General features: G+C 34.6%; 2 long non-coding RNA genes across 2 annotated transcripts in view; both read left to right on the forward strand.

Moving 5' to 3' along the window:
* The window catches only part of LOC124878332, a 6530-nt gene extending 1244 nt beyond the window's left edge, over positions 1-5286 (forward strand). Inside the window, exon 2 of the long non-coding RNA XR_007040718.1 lies at positions 4608-5286. This is a non-coding gene — a long non-coding RNA (uncharacterized LOC124878332). The remainder of the gene's footprint in view (positions 1-4607) is intronic.
* A 10141-nt stretch (positions 5287-15427) lies between these two features.
* Positions 15428-19651, forward strand: LOC124877542. Its single transcript, XR_007040556.1, has 2 exons — positions 15428-16640; positions 19262-19651. It is a non-coding gene; the product is annotated as an uncharacterized LOC124877542 (long non-coding RNA).
* Positions 19652-20334: the final 683 nt, after the last annotated feature.

The raw sequence follows: 20334 nt of genomic DNA on the forward strand, positions 1-20334 counted from the left end.
TAATTAACACTTGGTTCTGGAGAAGTTCTGCAGATGTCAAAACCAGAACAGAAAGAACTGTTTAATTATGTTATTAAATGACAATGATAGAGTAGAGTGTAATAATGTAGAACTGAGAATAAATGAAAATATAATTATTTTTTATCTGTAACTGTAAAAATAAATGAATGTTTTATTGTGAAATTGTGTTTTTTGTCTTACAGTCCAGCGCTACACTGACCTTGGTAAGTTCATCATCACTGAGGTCAAATTGATGTTTTAACAAATATTCTATTAAACATTTATTCATTTCTGACTTTATGGTTAAGATTCATCAGTGAACAAGAATAAATTGTCTTATTATGGAATGGTGTTTTCTTTCTAGAGCTGGAGAAGCAACGGAGTAAGTTGAACATCACTGTTTGTTAAATGTTTAAGTGTATAAAAAGGTTTGTTAAATAGTTTTTTTAATTTTTAGACATTTCTGTCTGGAAAGTAAAGATTCATCAGTGAACAGGAAGCTGGAATTCACATAATTATCCAATTATCATTTACAATCAGTGAGAGCTGTAAAATAAGCCAATCATGTATTTATTAATCATCTATAGGAACCATGAAGGGTTCTCCAGACTGACACTTATCAAACATTTGGTTCTGGAGAACCGGTTCAACTGCAGCCATTTTAAAGGGGTTTGACACCACAGCTGTCAGTAGAGATGCATTAAAACATCTACAACACACGGTCCAATGATGTCAGAGACTATTTAAAGTAGTGCTGCAGGAAGAACATCATAGGACCAGGAGGAACCTCTAGTTTGTTAACCAAGGTAGAAACTTGAAGGAGCATCACTGGTGTGGATGTTTCCCACTATCAAGGTGGAAGAAGCTGATTGGCTGCCAGGTTTGATAGCAAGATGTTTGATTTGATTTTCTCAATAAAGAAAATGTTCAAATGTGTCACTATCAGCCTTAGTGAGGACAGGGATTGTTGGAGTAGATGGAGAACCAATGGACAGGATGGTGTCTGATAAGACTGGAGGATTTCTCTTCTTGGAGGATCTGAGCTCTGTGAAGTAATCAGTTCTTTATATTCTTTCTGGCATCATTTAAGGACGTTCTGGGTTCCTTTTTAATAAAGCAGCCTATGTTCTTCCAGTCTATGTAACTTCCACAGACGTCTCACATTGCAACAGAGCCTCATAATATTCATAATATATTTATATCTTGATTTATCTGCAGCTGAGACTATTTTAGGGGGCGAATGATGTTTTTAATATTTGCAGTTTTATCTAGAATAATTGAGTGATGATTATTGAAGGACTGAGCAGAAGCATCTTCATCTTCATCCTCACTGCTGAAGAAAATGAAAAGAGAACATATGAACAACATCTAGATGAACTATTGATCTTTGAGGACTTAATTGAGGGGTTCAGGTTCCAGGGTTTAGGTTCAGTAGAAGACAGTAGTGATGACTAACAGGAGGATCCTCTACCTTCATGTTTCATCTAAAGTATGTCCTTTAGTGTGTGTGGGTCCAGTGTAATGCTGTGTGAAGCTAAAGAGGAATAATTAGGAGTTTCACAGCCAGATCACAGGAGGTACCGTCTACATGAAAGTAGAAACAGAGAGGGAACAGTGACTGTGTGGCAACAATAAGGTCCTAATGTTTCTGTCAGCATCATTACTGAGTCAGAATGACTGTTTTCTAACTTTGTTGTCAGTTTTAGTTCAGTGACACAATCTGACTGCAACAACATTATTGTTCTAAGATGTTTTCATATATATAGTTTAGTCTGCTGAGGGAAACAGTTTAGAACTGGACCGGATGCTGATTCATCAAACACCTTCATGGAAAACAGACATAAACTGGGGTTTAAGTTAAGTACATTATGTACTAACTATACTTTATTAATATTAATATAAAACATAAACATGATTACAATGAATTCTCTTTGGTATTTAGCATCAGTATTTATCAGTAATACAGCCAACTTAGTTAAAAAGAAAATGAACGCTCTTTGACAGGGAATGTTTCTGTATGTATTTATTAATAAAGGTACTTTATATGTTTTAGTTAATAATAACTTGTCTGACCAGTGATGGTGGTCCACCTGGACCAGATTGTTGTCCCAGTCCAGCCTGTCTCTAGTGAACCATGAATGTCTTCAAACTGATCTTCTTTAACTATCAACTCCAAGATAAAGATATTCTGGAGCCAAGAAATAGAGCAGAGATAGTTGGTGAATTATTAACTATCCAATCTGTCAGATCTACATTTTTTATAATGTTGGTCCAGATATCAGAATCAGAATCAACTTTATTGGCCACATTTTTGGGTACAAATAAGGAATTTTATTTTGGTTTTCATCAGTCTCATCATAAATGAATAAAAACAACAGACTTAAACAACAAACCACAGTGTTGTAAAAAATAACACTATAGTGAGATATAATAAGAATAATTTAGCAGGATAAAGTTGTTTTATTTTAATAAATATATTTATATACAGATATTGTCTAATAGGTGACTGAGGTCACAAAGTGGGAGAACTGATTTAATGGGAATTTAATCAAAGCAACATTAACTGAGAATGAACTAATGTCTGACATCAAACCTTTTATATCTTCCTTATGTTTCATTTAGAGCAGTATTTGTATTAAACTGTAGTCAGTTGGTACAAGGGCTGAAATAATTAATCACGATAAATCGTTTATTGAGATAATCGTCCACTAATTTAGTAATTAAATAATCGTTAACTGAAGTATACAGATTTTAAAACTTGCCATTTATTGAAAGAACAACCCACTTAGAGCAATAATTAGGCCAACATTGTACAAAAAAATGGACATTTAGCATTTAAGATGAAAAACTTTCTTTGTCTGTAAATAAAGTCTATCTAGACCTCCTCAAATAACGTCGTCTTACCTTCACCTGGTTCAAATTTAGTTAAAAATCACCTGTTTAGCACCTTTTGCTCTCTGATTATTAATCGAAGAAATAATCAACAGATTAATCGATTAGCAAAATAATCGTTAGAGTCTCTAGTTGAAACATTGATAGAAGATGAACCTAAACTATCTTCTAGATTCAGGGCTGAGATGTTTTACTAACAGCCAGATGTTGAAGATCAACCATAGGAGTGAAGAACTGTTATGTGGAATATTTGTATGAAATTAGCTCTAAAACAACCCACTAAATTTAAAATTTACATCTTTTACTTGTGATTTAAGGTTTTTTACTGAGAGGAACTTTAAAAGTTTGCAGATTTATTTGAATTTTTCTCAGAGGATCTAATTAACACTTGGTTCTGGAGAAGTTCTGCAGACGTCAAAACCAGAACAGAAAGAACTGTTTAATTATGTTATTAAATGACAATGATGGAGTAGAGTGTAATAATGTAGAACTGAGAATAAATGAAAATATAATTGTTCTTTTATCTGTAACTGTAAAAATAAATGAATGTTTTATTGTGAAATTGTGTTTTTTGTCTTACAGCCAGGATTAGATCAAGTAAGTTCATCATCACTGAGGTCAAATTGATGTTTTAACAAATATTCTATTAAACATTTATTCATTTCTGACTTTATGGTTAAGATTCAACATTGAACAAGAATAAATTGTCTTATTATGAAATTGTGTTTTCTTTCTAGAGCTGGAGATACAACAACAGAGTAAGTTGAACATCACTGTTTTTAACATGTTTAAGTGTATAAAAATGTTTTTTAAATAGTCTTTTTAAATTTTTAGACATTTCTGTCTGGAAAGTAAAGATTCAGTCTATTAAGGATTGTCCTGTGAATACCAGCCCAGTAAGGTGATGGTATTAGGACAGAATAGAAAGGTGTGAGACGAGCTCTGACATTATTGAACAGCATAAACTCTGCACATATATGGAATAAACTTACACAATTTCTAAAAATACAAGAATTTATTAACAAAAATAAGTCAACTCAAAGTCAAACATATTTCAATCAACAAACTCTTTACTTTGCTAAAACAATCCAACTAAACTACCAAGCAGAATTAAAGAATAATGAAGACTAATGGACTATATACAATATAAACAAGTTGATTAAAGATGATTAGAAATTATGACCAAAAGAGTGATGCAACATTACCATGAAATGTTTATGTAGCACCTAGATAGCTGATTTCAACACGAACAAAACCAAACTTCATAAAATGAAAAACGTTTAGATCATTTCAATCTAAATCATTCTATCATAATTATGCCCAAACCCTAACCTCATGAACCGTGGTGAGGAAACGTTGTCCAAGCGACGAAGTTTGAAGAAACGTCCATAGTCAACAAATGGTTAGCTTCCAGCTAACCTCTGGAGCAGTGGTTTGGCGGCCCGTTCTGTCCGCTGACCACACTGCACGTTAACACAGTGATGCGGTCTCTGCTGTCTTCCTTCCAGACTGGGAGACCGTATCTCTGCAGGTCATTCTCTGGAACACCGTTTGCTTCTGCAGGCCTCAGAGAGAAAGTCAGGCAATGCTTATACCTTAATTTCCCCTTTTTATGAATGAATTACATTACAAGTGAAAAGAAAATTATTGTCCAGTGTAATGCTGTGTGAAGCTAAAGAGGAATAATTAGGAGTTTCACAGCCAGATCACAGGAGGTACCGTCTACATGAAAGTAGAAACAGAGAGGGAACAGTGACTGTGTGGCAACAATAAGGTCCTAATGTTTCTGTCAGCATCATTACTGAGTCAGAATGACTGTTTTCTAACTTTGTTGTCAGTTTTAGTTCAGTGACACAATCTGACTGCAACAACATTATTGTTCTAAGATGTTTTCATATATATAGTTTAGTCTGCTGAGGGAAACAGTTTAGAACTGGACCGGATGCTGATTCATCAAACACCTTCATGGAAAACAGACATAAACTGGGGTTTAAGTTAAGTACATTATGTACTAACTATACTTTATTAATATTAATATAAAACATAAACATGATTACAATGAATTCTCTTTGGTATTTAGCATCAGTATTTATCAGTAATACAGCCAACTTAGTTAAAAAGAAAATGAACGCTCTTTGACAGGGAATGTTTCTGTATGTATTTATTAATAAAGGTACTTTATATGTTTTAGTTAATAATAACTTGTCTGACCAGTGATGGTGGTCCACCTGGACCAGATTGTTGTCCCAGTCCAGCCTGTCTCTAGTGAACCATGAATGTCTTCAAACTGATCTTCTTTAACTATCAACTCCAAGATAAAGATATTCTGGAGCCAAGAAATAGAGCAGAGATAGTTGGTGAATTATTAACTATCCAATCTGTCAGATCTACATTTTTTATAATGTTGGTCCAGATATCAGAATCAGAATCAACTTTATTGGCCACATTTCTGGGTACAAATAAGGAATTTTAGTTTGGTTTTCATCAGTCTCATCATAAATGAATAAAAACAACAGACTCAAACAACAAACCACAGTGTTGTAAAAAATAACACTATAGTGAGATATAATAAGAATAATTTAGCAGGATAAAGTTGTTTTATTTCAATAAATATATTTACATACAGATATTGTCTAATAGATGACTGAGGTCACAAAGTGGGAGAACTGATTTAATGGGAATTTAATCAAAGCAACATTAACTGAGAATAAACTAATGTCTGACATCAAACCTTTTATATCTTCCTTATGTTTCATTTAGAGCAGTATTTGTATTAAACTGTAGTCAGTTGGTACTAGGGCTGAAATAATTAATCACGATAAATCGTTTATTGAGATAATTGTTCACTAATTTAGTAATTAAATAATCGTTAACTGAAGTATACAGACTTTAAAACTTGCCATTTATTGAAAGAACAACCCACTTAGAGCAATAATTAGGCCAAAATTGTACAACAAAATGGATATTTAGCATTTAAGATGAAAAACTTTCTTTGTCTGTAAATAAAGTCTATCTAGACCTCCTCAAATAACGTCGTCTTACCTTCACCTGGTTCAAATTTAGTTAAAAATCACCTGTTTAGCACCTTTTGCTCTCTGATTATTAATCGAAGAAATAATCAACAGATTAATCAATTAGCAAAATAATTGTTAGAGTCTCTAGTTGAAACATTGATAGAAGATGAACCTAAACTATCTTCTAGATTCAGGGCTGAGATGTTTTACTAACAGCCAGATGTTGAAGATCAACCATGGGAGTGAAGAACTGTTATGTGGAATATTTGTATGAAATTAGCTCTAAAACAACCCACTAAATTTAAAACTTACATCTTTTACTTGTGATTTAAGGTTTTTTTACTGAGAGGAACTTTAACTGTTTGCAGATTTATTTGAATTTTTCTCAGAGGATCTAATTAACACTTGGTTCTGGAGAAGTTCTGCAGACGTCAAAACCAGAACAGAAAGAACTGTTTAATTATGTTATTAAATGACAATAATAGAGTAGAGTGTAATAATGTAGAACTGAGAATAAATGAAAATATAATTATTATTTTATCTGTAACTGTAAAAATAAATGAATGTTTTATTGTGAAATTGTGTTTTTTGTCTTACAGCCGAGAGTAGATCAAGTAAGTTCATCATCACTGAGGTCAAATTGATGTTTTAACAAATATTCTATTAAATATTTATTCATTTCTGACTTTATGGTTAAGATTCAACATTGAACAAGAATAAATTGTCTTATTATGAAATTGTGTTTTCTTTCTAGGGCTGATGATGACATCTCTTTGGGGTAAGTTTAACATCACTGTGGTTAAACGGATTATTTTGTTTCTAAAAGTGTTTTTTAAATTTTTTGACATTTCTGTCTGGAAAGTAAAGATTCATCAGTGAACAGGAAGCTGGAATTCACATAATTATCCAATTATCATTTACAATCAGTGAGAGCTGTAAAATAAGCCAATCATGTATTTATTAATCATCTATAGGAACCATGAAGGGTTCTCCAGACTGACACTTATCAAACATTTGGTTCTGGAGAACCGGTTCAACTGCAGCCATTTTAAAGGGGTTTGACACCACAGCTGTCAGTAGAGATGCATTAAAACATCTACAACACACGGTCCAATGATGTCAGAGACTATTTAAAGTAGTGCTGCAGGAAGAACATCATAGGACCAGGAGGAACCTCTAGTTTGTTAACCAAGGTAGAAACTTGAAGGAGCATCACTGGTGTGGATGTTTCCCACTATCAAGGTGGAAGAAGCTGATTGGCTGCCAGGTTTGATAGCAAGATGTTTGATTTGATTTTCTCAATAAAGAAAATGTTCAAATGTGTCACTATCAGCCTTAGTGAGGACAGGGATTGTTGGAGTAGATGGAGAACCAATGGACAGGATGGTGTCTGATAAGACTGGAGGATTTCTCTTCTTGGAGGATCTGAGCTCTGTGAAGTAATCAGTTCTTTATATTCTTTCTGGCATCATTTAAGGACGTTCTGGGTTCCTTTTTAATAAAGCAGCCTATGTTCTTCCAGTCTATGTAACTTCCACAGACGTCTCACATTGCAACAGAGCCTCATAATATTCATAATATATTTATATCTTGATTTATCTGCAGCTGAGACTATTTTAGGGGGCGAATGATGTTTTTAATATTTGCAGTTTTATCTAGAATAATTGAGTGATGATTATTGAAGGACTGAGCAGAAGCATCTTCATCTTCATCCTCACTGCTGAAGAAAATGAAAAGAGAACATATGAACAACATCTAGATGAACTATTGACCTTTGAGGACTTAATTGAGGGGTTCAGGTTCCAGGGTTTAGGTTCAGTAGAAGACAGTAGTGATGACTAACAGGAGGATCCTCTACCTTCATGTTTCATCTAAAGTATGTCCTTTAGTGTGTGTGGGTCCAGTGTAATGCTGTGTGAAGCTAAAGAGGAATAATTAGGAGTTTCACAGCCAGATCACAGGAGGTACCGTCTACATGAAAGTAGAAACAGAGAGGGAACAGTGACTGTGTGGCAACAATAAGGTCCTAATGTTTCTGTCAGCATCATTACTGAGTCAGAATGACTGTTTTCTAACTTTGTTGTCAGTTTTAGTTCAGTGACACAATCTGACTGCAACAACATTATTGTTCTAAGATGTTTTCATATATATAGTTTAGTCTGCTGAGGGAAACAGTTTAGAACTGGACCGGATGCTGATTCATCAAACACCTTCATGGAAAACAGACATAAACTGGGGTTTAAGTTAAGTACATTATGTACTAACTATACTTTATTAATATTAATATAAAACATAAACATGATTACAATGAATTCTCTTTGGTATTTAGCATCAGTATTTATCAGTAATACAGCCAACTTAGTTAAAAAGAAAATGAACGCTCTTTGACAGGGAATGTTTCTGTATGTATTTATTAATAAAGGTACTTTATATGTTTTAGTTAATAATAACTTGTCTGACCAGTGATGGTGGTCCACCTGGACCAGATTGTTGTCCCAGTCCAGCCTGTCTCTAGTGAACCATGAATGTCTTCAAACTGATCTTCTTTAACTATCAACTCCAAGATAAAGATATTCTGGAGCCAAGAAATAGAGCAGAGATAGTTGGTGAATTATTAACTATCCAATCTGTCAGATCTACATTTTTTATAATGTTGGTCCAGATATCAGAATCAGAATCAACTTTATTGGCCACATTTTTGGGTACAAATAAGGAATTTTATTTTGGTTTTCATCAGTCTCATCATAAATGAATAAAAACAACAGACTTAAACAACAAACCACAGTGTTGTAAAAAATAACACTATAGTGAGATATAATAAGAATAATTTAGCAGGATAAAGTTGTTTTATTTTAATAAATATATTTATATACAGATATTGTCTAATAGGTGACTGAGGTCACAAAGTGGGAGAACTGATTTAATGGGAATTTAATCAAAGCAACATTAACTGAGAATGAACTAATGTCTGACATCAAACCTTTTATATCTTCCTTATGTTTCATTTAGAGCAGTATTTGTATTAAACTGTAGTCAGTTGGTACAAGGGCTGAAATAATTAATCACGATAAATCGTTTATTGAGATAATCGTCCACTAATTTAGTAATTAAATAATCGTTAACTGAAGTATACAGATTTTAAAACTTGCCATTTATTGAAAGAACAACCCACTTAGAGCAATAATTAGGCCAACATTGTACAAAAAAATGGACATTTAGCATTTAAGATGAAAAACTTTCTTTGTCTGTAAATAAAGTCTATCTAGACCTCCTCAAATAACGTCGTCTTACCTTCACCTGGTTCAAATTTAGTTAAAAATCACCTGTTTAGCACCTTTTGCTCTCTGATTATTAATCGAAGAAATAATCAACAGATTAATCGATTAGCAAAATAATCGTTAGAGTCTCTAGTTGAAACATTGATAGAAGATGAACCTAAACTATCTTCTAGATTCAGGGCTGAGATGTTTTACTAACAGCCAGATGTTGAAGATCAACCATAGGAGTGAAGAACTGTTATGTGGAATATTTGTATGAAATTAGCTCTAAAACAACCCACTAAATTTAAAATTTACATCTTTTACTTGTGATTTAAGGTTTTTTACTGAGAGGAACTTTAAAAGTTTGCAGATTTATTTGAATTTTTCTCAGAGGATCTAATTAACACTTGGTTCTGGAGAAGTTCTGCAGACGTCAAAACCAGAACAGAAAGAACTGTTTAATTATGTTATTAAATGACAATGATGGAGTAGAGTGTAATAATGTAGAACTGAGAATAAATGAAAATATAATTGTTCTTTTATCTGTAACTGTAAAAATAAATGAATGTTTTATTGTGAAATTGTGTTTTTTGTCTTACAGCCAGGATTAGATCAAGTAAGTTCATCATCACTGAGGTCAAATTGATGTTTTAACAAATATTCTATTAAACATTTATTCATTTCTGACTTTATGGTTAAGATTCAACATTGAACAAGAATAAATTGTCTTATTATGAAATTGTGTTTTCTTTCTAGAGCTGGAGATACAACAACAGAGTAAGTTGAACATCACTGTTTTTAACATGTTTAAGTGTATAAAAATGTTTTTTAAATAGTCTTTTTAAATTTTTAGACATTTCTGTCTGGAAAGTAAAGATTCAGTCTATTAAGGATTGTCCTGTGAATACCAGCCCAGTAAGGTGATGGTATTAGGACAGAATAGAAAGGTGTGAGACGAGCTCTGACATTATTGAACAGCATAAACTCTGCACATATATGGAATAAACTTACACAATTTCTAAAAATACAAGAATTTATTAACAAAAATAAGTCAACTCAAAGTCAAACATATTTCAATCAACAAACTCTTTACTTTGCTAAAACAATCCAACTAAACTACCAAGCAGAATTAAAGAATAATGAAGACTAATGGACTATATACAATATAAACAAGTTGATTAAAGATGATTAGAAATTATGACCAAAAGAGTGATGCAACATTACCATGAAATGTTTATGTAGCACCTAGATAGCTGATTTCAACACGAACAAAACCAAACTTCATAAAATGAAAAACGTTTAGATCATTTCAATCTAAATCATTCTATCATAATTATGCCCAAACCCTAACCTCATGAACCGTGGTGAGGAAACGTTGTCCAAGCGACGAAGTTTGAAGAAACGTCCATAGTCAACAAATGGTTAGCTTCCAGCTAACCTCTGGAGCAGTGGTTTGGCGGCCCGTTCTGTCCGCTGACCACACTGCACGTTAACACAGTGATGCGGTCTCTGCTGTCTTCCTTCCAGACTGGGAGACCGTATCTCTGCAGGTCATTCTCTGGAACACCGTTTGCTTCTGCAGGCCTCAGAGAGAAAGTCAGGCAATGCTTATACCTTAATTTCCCCTTTTTATGAATGAATTACATTACAAGTGAAAAGAAAATTATTGTCCAGTGTAATGCTGTGTGAAGCTAAAGAGGAATAATTAGGAGTTTCACAGCCAGATCACAGGAGGTACCGTCTACATGAAAGTAGAAACAGAGAGGGAACAGTGACTGTGTGGCAACAATAAGGTCCTAATGTTTCTGTCAGCATCATTACTGAGTCAGAATGACTGTTTTCTAACTTTGTTGTCAGTTTTAGTTCAGTGACACAATCTGACTGCAACAACATTATTGTTCTAAGATGTTTTCATATATATAGTTTAGTCTGCTGAGGGAAACAGTTTAGAACTGGACCGGATGCTGATTCATCAAACACCTTCATGGAAAACAGACATAAACTGGGGTTTAAGTTAAGTACATTATGTACTAACTATACTTTATTAATATTAATATAAAACATAAACATGATTACAATGAATTCTCTTTGGTATTTAGCATCAGTATTTATCAGTAATACAGCCAACTTAGTTAAAAAGAAAATGAACGCTCTTTGACAGGGAATGTTTCTGTATGTATTTATTAATAAAGGTACTTTATATGTTTTAGTTAATAATAACTTGTCTGACCAGTGATGGTGGTCCACCTGGACCAGATTGTTGTCCCAGTCCAGCCTGTCTCTAGTGAACCATGAATGTCTTCAAACTGATCTTCTTTAACTATCAACTCCAAGATAAAGATATTCTGGAGCCAAGAAATAGAGCAGAGATAGTTGGTGAATTATTAACTATCCAATCTGTCAGATCTACATTTTTTATAATGTTGGTCCAGATATCAGAATCAGAATCAACTTTATTGGCCACATTTCTGGGTACAAATAAGGAATTTTAGTTTGGTTTTCATCAGTCTCATCATAAATGAATAAAAACAACAGACTCAAACAACAAACCACAGTGTTGTAAAAAATAACACTATAGTGAGATATAATAAGAATAATTTAGCAGGATAAAGTTGTTTTATTTCAATAAATATATTTACATACAGATATTGTCTAATAGATGACTGAGGTCACAAAGTGGGAGAACTGATTTAATGGGAATTTAATCAAAGCAACATTAACTGAGAATAAACTAATGTCTGACATCAAACCTTTTATATCTTCCTTATGTTTCATTTAGAGCAGTATTTGTATTAAACTGTAGTCAGTTGGTACTAGGGCTGAAATAATTAATCACGATAAATCGTTTATTGAGATAATTGTTCACTAATTTAGTAATTAAATAATCGTTAACTGAAGTATACAGACTTTAAAACTTGCCATTTATTGAAAGAACAACCCACTTAGAGCAATAATTAGGCCAAAATTGTACAACAAAATGGATATTTAGCATTTAAGATGAAAAACTTTCTTTGTCTGTAAATAAAGTCTATCTAGACCTCCTCAAATAACGTCGTCTTACCTTCACCTGGTTCAAATTTAGTTAAAAATCACCTGTTTAGCACCTTTTGCTCTCTGATTATTAATCGAAGAAATAATCAACAGATTAATCAATTAGCAAAATAATTGTTAGAGTCTCTAGTTGAAACATTGATAGAAGATGAACCTAAACTATCTTCTAGATTCAGGGCTGAGATGTTTTACTAACAGCCAGATGTTGAAGATCAACCATGGGAGTGAAGAACTGTTATGTGGAATATTTGTATGAAATTAGCTCTAAAACAACCCACTAAATTTAAAACTTACATCTTTTACTTGTGATTTAAGGTTTTTTTACTGAGAGGAACTTTAACTGTTTGCAGATTTATTTGAATTTTTCTCAGAGGATCTAATTAACACTTGGTTCTGGAGAAGTTCTGCAGACGTCAAAACCAGAACAGAAAGAACTGTTTAATTATGTTATTAAATGACAATAATAGAGTAGAGTGTAATAATGTAGAACTGAGAATAAATGAAAATATAATTATTATTTTATCTGTAACTGTAAAAATAAATGAATGTTTTATTGTGAAATTGTGTTTTTTGTCTTACAGCCGAGAGTAGATCAAGTAAGTTCATCATCACTGAGGTCAAATTGATGTTTTAACAAATATTCTATTAAATATTTATTCATTTCTGACTTTATGGTTAAGATTCAACATTGAACAAGAATAAATTGTCTTATTATGAAATTGTGTTTTCTTTCTAGGGCTGATGATGACATCTCTTTGGGGTAAGTTTAACATCACTGTGGTTAAACGGATTATTTTGTTTCTAAAAGTGTTTTTTAAATTTTTTGACATTTCTGTCTGGAAAGTAAAGATTCATCAGTGAACAGGAAGCTGGAATTCACATAATTATCCAATTATCATTTACAATCAGTGAGAGCTGTAAAATAAGCCAATCATGTATTTATTAATCATCTATAGGAACCATGAAGGGTTCTCCAGACTGACACTTATCAAACATTTGGTTCTGGAGAACCGGTTCAACTGCAGCCATTTTAAAGGGGTTTGACACCACAGCTGTCAGTAGAGATGCATTAAAACATCTACAACACACGGTCCAATGATGTCAGAGACTATTTAAAGTAGTGCTGCAGGAAGAACATCATAGGACCAGGAGGAACCTCTAGTTTGTTAACCAAGGTAGAAACTTGAAGGAGCATCACTGGTGTGGATGTTTCCCACTATCAAGGTGGAAGAAGCTGATTGGCTGCCAGGTTTGATAGCAAGATGTTTGATTTGATTTTCTCAATAAAGAAAATGTTCAAATGTGTCACTATCAGCCTTAGTGAGGACAGGGATTGTTGGAGTAGATGGAGAACCAATGGACAGGATGGTGTCTGATAAGACTGGAGGATTTCTCTTCTTGGAGGATCTGAGCTCTGTGAAGTAATCAGTTCTTTATATTCTTTCTGGCATCATTTAAGGACGTTCTGGGTTCCTTTTTAATAAAGCAGCCTATGTTCTTCCAGTCTATGTAACTTCCACAGACGTCTCACATTGCAACAGAGCCTCATAATATTCATAATATATTTATATCTTGATTTATCTGCAGCTGAGACTATTTTAGGGGGCGAATGATGTTTTTAATATTTGCAGTTTTATCTAGAATAATTGAGTGATGATTATTGAAGGACTGAGCAGAAGCATCTTCATCTTCATCCTCACTGCTGAAGAAAATGAAAAGAGAACATATGAACAACATCTAGATGAACTATTGACCTTTGAGGACTTAATTGAGGGGTTCAGGTTCCAGGGTTTAGGTTCAGTAGAAGACAGTAGTGATGACTAACAGGAGGATCCTCTACCTTCATGTTTCATCTAAAGTATGTCCTTTAGTGTGTGTGGGTCCAGTGTAATGCTGTGTGAAGCTAAAGAGGAATAATTAGGAGTTTCACAGCCAGATCACAGGAGGTACCGTCTACATGAAAGTAGAAACAGAGAGGGAACAGTGACTGTGTGGCAACAATAAGGTCCTAATGTTTCTGTCAGCATCATTACTGAGTCAGAATGACTGTTTTCTAACTTTGTTGTCAGTTTTAGTTCAGTGACACAATCTGACTGCAACAACATTATTGTTCTAAGATGTTTTCATATATATAGTTTAGTCTGCTGAGGGAAACAGTTTAGAACTGGACCGGATGCTGATTCATCAAACACCTTCATGGAAAACAGACATAAACTGGGGTTTAAGTTAAGTACAAAATGCTTCCTCCATGTTGACTCCTCACCTGGGGGTAGTCATGTAGAGGTCAGGTTCTCTGGAAGATAGGTGGCAGGCAGGAGATGGGGATCAAGGTTTGCCAGTTCCAGGCTTCATGGTCTGGCTGTAGAGTGACAGAATGTCACTGGCTAAGGAGCCTAAACTGGTGCGTGAGGCTGAGCAACACCAGCTAGATCCAGCTAGAACTCACCTCCATGTACAGATTGGGCTCTGGAACCCTAGTCATGGAGATGGGCTTGAGTCTCTCACAATATTGGGCAGCCAGAGGAGAAATGCATGGAGTGGTGTGGGCCTCTGACTAGCTGCTTTGGTGTTGGAGTTCTCTGGAGTTCTCCCACCTGATTCGAATGGTTGAATAATCTTCTCAGCTTGTCACTAAGTTCTGCAGGAGCTTCTGATTTTTTACTGATGAACTAGTGATTCAAACATGGTGTGTTAGAGGTTTAAAAACATGTGAGACCTTCAGGACACCAGTCCCTGAGAGTAATATTTGCCTGACGGATTCAGATGTGTCTGAAACATAAGTCATAAAGCAACACCAGGAACCATTTTATCATCATATCACCTTAGAAGTCAGTGCAGCATTAGGAAAATAATTTCATTTTTAAAAATTAAGACACTCTGTGACTAAAGTTTGGAAGAAAGTTTAAAACCAATTTCTCAGCATGTCTTTCCAAGTCTTTTAATGATTATTTTCCTGCTGTAGATTAATATTAAGAATGCTTCTGATCTTGTGCTCCATGTGTTTAGATTTTGTACTATTTTTAGAAAAAATCTGCAAAGAAATGGCGAGTGTTAAATATCTTAGGGAATCATTATGCAGTTAAGAAACACCACATTAATTCTGTCCAATTGTCCAAAAGGAGGTGTACTGTGAATCTTTCAAATAATCCTAGAATATATTTGATGTAGTACAAATACTGTCGTCTGAATAACGAACACAGAGACATTACCTTAAAATGGCTCGACCTTTCTAGCAATAATAAAGAACTAAATGACAAGACCTAAATAACCAAACACCCAAGAATAATGACAAATCCAGGACATGAGACATCAGAATAATTGTCAAACTATAAGGAATAATTAGACATGTTGTTTGTTACAGATGCAGACGGTTTGATTCCTCAGAGACACAGCAATAATACACAGCCACCTGACAAACATTTAGACTTCTTACTGACCCTGTAAACTGAATCCTGACTGGGTCAGGAAACATTTGGTTTACTGACCCAGATCTTGGTGTCGTGTCCGACATTTTTCAAAGACCATGAACTGTTCTCTGGTCAACTCTCAGGACGTGCTGTCAGGATTCAGACATTAGTGGAGACAAGAAGAATGTTCTGATAGTTTGTGATTTAAACAAAACTATTCATCTAAAGGTTGCTCTAAAACTATATCTGTCATGTTTTTCTCCCACAACAATACAAAATAATGGTTGTTACTGCAGGTTCTAATGAAAGGATTTCTAACGCTGCATTCAGTGTCATTAAACTGAAACATGCTGGTTTTCTTTCATTTTAGAACAAGTGGAACAAGATAAACTGTTATATTCTATTTATGGGATTTATTCAAGACATTTCTGCTCAATGTTTTGATAGTTTAAAAGAACTGTAAGTTTAGTCTAACAACAGCCTTTAATTAGAATATTTTATGCAAAATTTGTAAATAAAAGTTATTACATACAGATTTGTCTGTTAAACAAATTTGATGTATAATTCATTTAAAACATATTGACCATGTTGAAGTACCATAAAGAACTTAATATATTTATATTCTTTACACTTTATGAAAATGTTTTGGTCTCATAATTCTACCATTTCAAACCTTTTTGATTTTTTGTTACATGAAGTGTTTAATTTATGGTTGTGTTGTTATGAAATCAGAACAAATCTCAGTATTTGCAGATCCTAAATGTTTAAATTATGTCTAAAAATAGATTTTTGTAATCTTTTGATTTTTGTGAAAAACCTCCAGGAAGGAAACAGGAATCAGTTTCTATATGACAGTTGTAGCATTATTAAAAGAATTATTCCAAATCCCTGATTTTGCTCTCTCAATAAATATTGTCTTGCAGTGAACGAGTCAAAACCTTCCAGCTTTTCTGCCACTAGAGGCTTTAAAAGCCCCAAGGAGGAGTCCTCTGTCCATGGCTCATCACTGGTCAATGGTGAGCAACATTTTTACAGAGTAAATTAGGTCATTTTGTTTCAGTGGTAAATTCTTTTAATTATATTATAAATTGGTTACGACACATCTACAGTGGTTTGCAAAAGTATTTACACCCCTTGAACTTTTCCACATATTTTCACATTACAACCACAAACATAAATATATTTAAGTGGTGTACAGGTGTGAGGTGAAAAGAAAATTATACAATTTATTATTTTCTTCACAAATAAAACCCTGAAAAAGGCGGTGTGCAAAAGTATTCAGACCCCTTTACTCTGAGTGCAACTAGTTGCCTTCAGAAGTTGCCTGATGATTACTAATGACTAAATAGAGTCCACCTGTGGTTAATCTAATCCAGCTGCTCAGTGACGGCCTCAGAGGTTGGTTAAGAGAATATTGAGGAGCAAACAGCATCATGAAGTCCAAGGAACAACCAGACAGGTCAGGGATAAAGTTATAAAGCAGCGGAGAAGTTTAAAGCAAGCTTAGAATATAAAAAGATTTCCCAAGCTTTGAACATCTCACGGAGCAACAAGGAGAGCACTGATCAGAGATGCAGCCAAGAGGCCCATGGTGACTCTGGATGAACTGCAGAGATCCACAGCTCAGGTGGGCGAGTCTGTCCACATTAGTCGTGCACTGCACAAATGTGGTCTTTATGAAAGAGTGGGAAGATGAAAGTCATTGTTAAAAGAAAACCATAAGAAGTCCTGTTTGCAGTTGGCCAGAAGCCATGTTGGAGACACAGCAAACATGTGGAAGAAGCAAATTGAACTTTTTGGCCAAAATGCAAAACGCTACGTGTGGTGGAGAACTAACACTTCAGATCACTCTGAATACACCAACCCCACTGTCACATATGGTGGTGGCAGCATCATGCTCTGGGGATGCTTCTCTTCAGCAGGGACAGAAGGTGGTCAGAGTTGATGGGAAGATGGATGGAGCCAAATACAGGAAAATCATGGAAGAAAACCTGTTGAAGTCTGCAAGACTTGAGACTGGGGTGGAGGTTGACCTTCCAGCAGGACAACGACCCTAAACATAAAACCAGGGCTACAATGGAATGGTTTAAAACTAAATATATTCATGTGTAAGAATGGCCCAGTCAAAGTCCAGACCTAAACCCAATTGATAATCTGTGAAAAGATCTGAAAACTGCTTTTCTCCATCTAATCTGACTGAGCTTGAGCTGTTTTGCAAAGAAGAATGGGCAAAAGTTTCAGTCACTAGACGAGCAAAGCTGCTAGAGACACACTCTAAAAGACTTGCAGCTGTAATTGCAGCAAAAGGTCCTTCCACAAAGTATTCATTCAGGGGGGCTGAATACTTTTGCACACCGTCCTTTTCAGTTTTTTATTTGTAAAAAACTAAATAATGTCTAATTTTCTTACCACTTCACAATTGTATCCCACTTTGTGTTGATCTTTCACATAAAATTCTAATAAAATATATTTATGTTTGTGGTTGAAATGTGACAATATGACATCTGTTCTCTACATCTGTGACACAGGCACATGTGTTTGTACTCTGCATGTCCATATGTGACGTATACATACAGTCTGATGAGTCCATGTTTAATTAAACTGTAAAGATTAACAAAGAGCACCTGGAATTTCCACCACAACACAGGAGATAAGTTTACTGAACAATAATCAGGATTATTATTCAGGACACAAATCGCCTCTCGTACCCAGGACCGATAGCGTTCTGGTGCCGTGTCGGATCTCCGATGCACCTGTGGGGGAAGAAAATCGGGTTTGCCCAGGGATTAAACAGAGATTTTACAGAGGTGCGACTTTTACTCCCAAACACACTAGATGGACATACTAGCCAATCAGAGATAGGGTGAGGGTGGGACTTGTGTCTTGCGTTTTTTTTTATTATGTCAGTGCAATTCATGTATGTCTTTGGAGCCGAGTCTCAACAAAGGTTTCATTAGGGTGACATAATGGCACTGAGGTGACTAGTTAACAGCAAGGATGGATTGCTAAACTTGTCTAGGCCCACGGACCTAAGAGCTCAGAGGGTCCTGAAGCCTGTGGCTCTGCCCAAAAAAACACTTAATTGGTTCACATTAGGTTTGTCCATCTCCTGTCTGAAAGTTCTCCAGTTACATCCTCAAAATCCATCAGAATCTATCATTTAAGGGGCTATTTTTCAAAATCTTCTCCTGGAAAAGCATATTATTGGACCCCTTCTTAATGACCAACGTTAAACATGAAAGGCTTCTTATACATCTGGGCCCAGGAGCCAATAAGACCATAAATCACCCCTGGTTTAAAGGCTTTAAAAGTTAAAAGGGTTATTTTCATATAATATTATATGTTATGTGTTAAAGGTGTGTTGCATACATTTAGTGCATTTACTTTTTACTTTTAATGTAAAATAAAGACATTTAAACACATACACATATAAAAACACAGACAAATATCATAAGATAAACAATTACTGTTAAAACAACTGCTGCTGATAATTTATTTCTCTTTATTTGGTTTAATAAAAAATCAGCTCTTCTTCTATTTAATACTACATCACTGTTAAATATTTTACAGTTAAAAAGATAAAAGAATGATTAAAATGGCTCTCTGACTTTAACCAGAGCTTTATTACTTCTGACAGGCGAGATACAACCCTACTTCAGCGTCACTGAAGATGAAGCAAAGAAAATCTGAAGATCAGCAGAGACCTGAGGAGCTGAACACTGTTTCTGCTTCAGCAGCCTAATGCAAAAGTGGCGAGATGCAAACCTACAAACCTGTGTGCTAATAATGAAATAGTGAAATGTTCACACTCATCATTTATGTCTTGTGATTGATATCTTTTATCTGGTGTATGATTGGTGGGACTGTGTGGGGTATTTGGTGGTTAATGAGATATGCCTCTACGACTTTTCTTTCACTGACTAATTTCTCTAATTAAAGTTTTTTATCTAAAAAATATATAATCACAATAATTTGAATAATAATCTTTCATGAAATGTATTGAAACTAATAAAGCCATTGCATTATGTTCAGGTGAGTTTTTTTCCAGTAAGAATGTGGAACAACTGAGCTGCAGAGTGTCTCAGGGTCAAGCAACGGAGATGTCAAAATTAAGAATGTAAAATGTTTATTTTAAAAGAACAAGGTTATAAAAAAAGGAAAATAATCCAAACCTGTTATTTAAAGATCCACACAGATTTAAAAAAACATTAAAAGTATCATCTAACATTTATATAGCTTAAATATGTAAAGAATAATATTTATTTCTTACTTTGGCAACAGTTTTAAAAATGTAGAATAAAACTGGTGGTTAACATTCAAAGTTCTTTGGAGAAAATGTCTAGATTAGTACAAAGATATGCAGATGTTCAGAAATTGGGGAAGTGAGAGCTGCAGCTTACAGCACAAGACTGATGACTGAGGCGAGGTCGCAGGTCAAATAAGAGGCCAGCAGACAGCTCAGGACTGAGGTGATGATGGCATGTCTGATATGGACACGACTCGGGAAATTCCAGAAAATCACCTTATGTCATGGGTGACCAATGGGACAGCCATGGCAACAACCACTGGCCAATGAGCACAAAGGGTTTGGTGGAAATGCTCTATAAAATGGGCAAGAATAGAGGAACTAGTTGGTTGTTTCCTCGCAGAAGACCAGCGAACAAGATTGGAGAGACGCTACAGATGAATCAGAGGACCAGAGACACAGCC

This window comes from Girardinichthys multiradiatus, chromosome 12 (genome assembly GCF_021462225.1).
Source record: "Girardinichthys multiradiatus isolate DD_20200921_A chromosome 12, DD_fGirMul_XY1, whole genome shotgun sequence".
Taxonomy (NCBI): Eukaryota; Metazoa; Chordata; class Actinopteri; order Cyprinodontiformes; family Goodeidae; genus Girardinichthys; species Girardinichthys multiradiatus.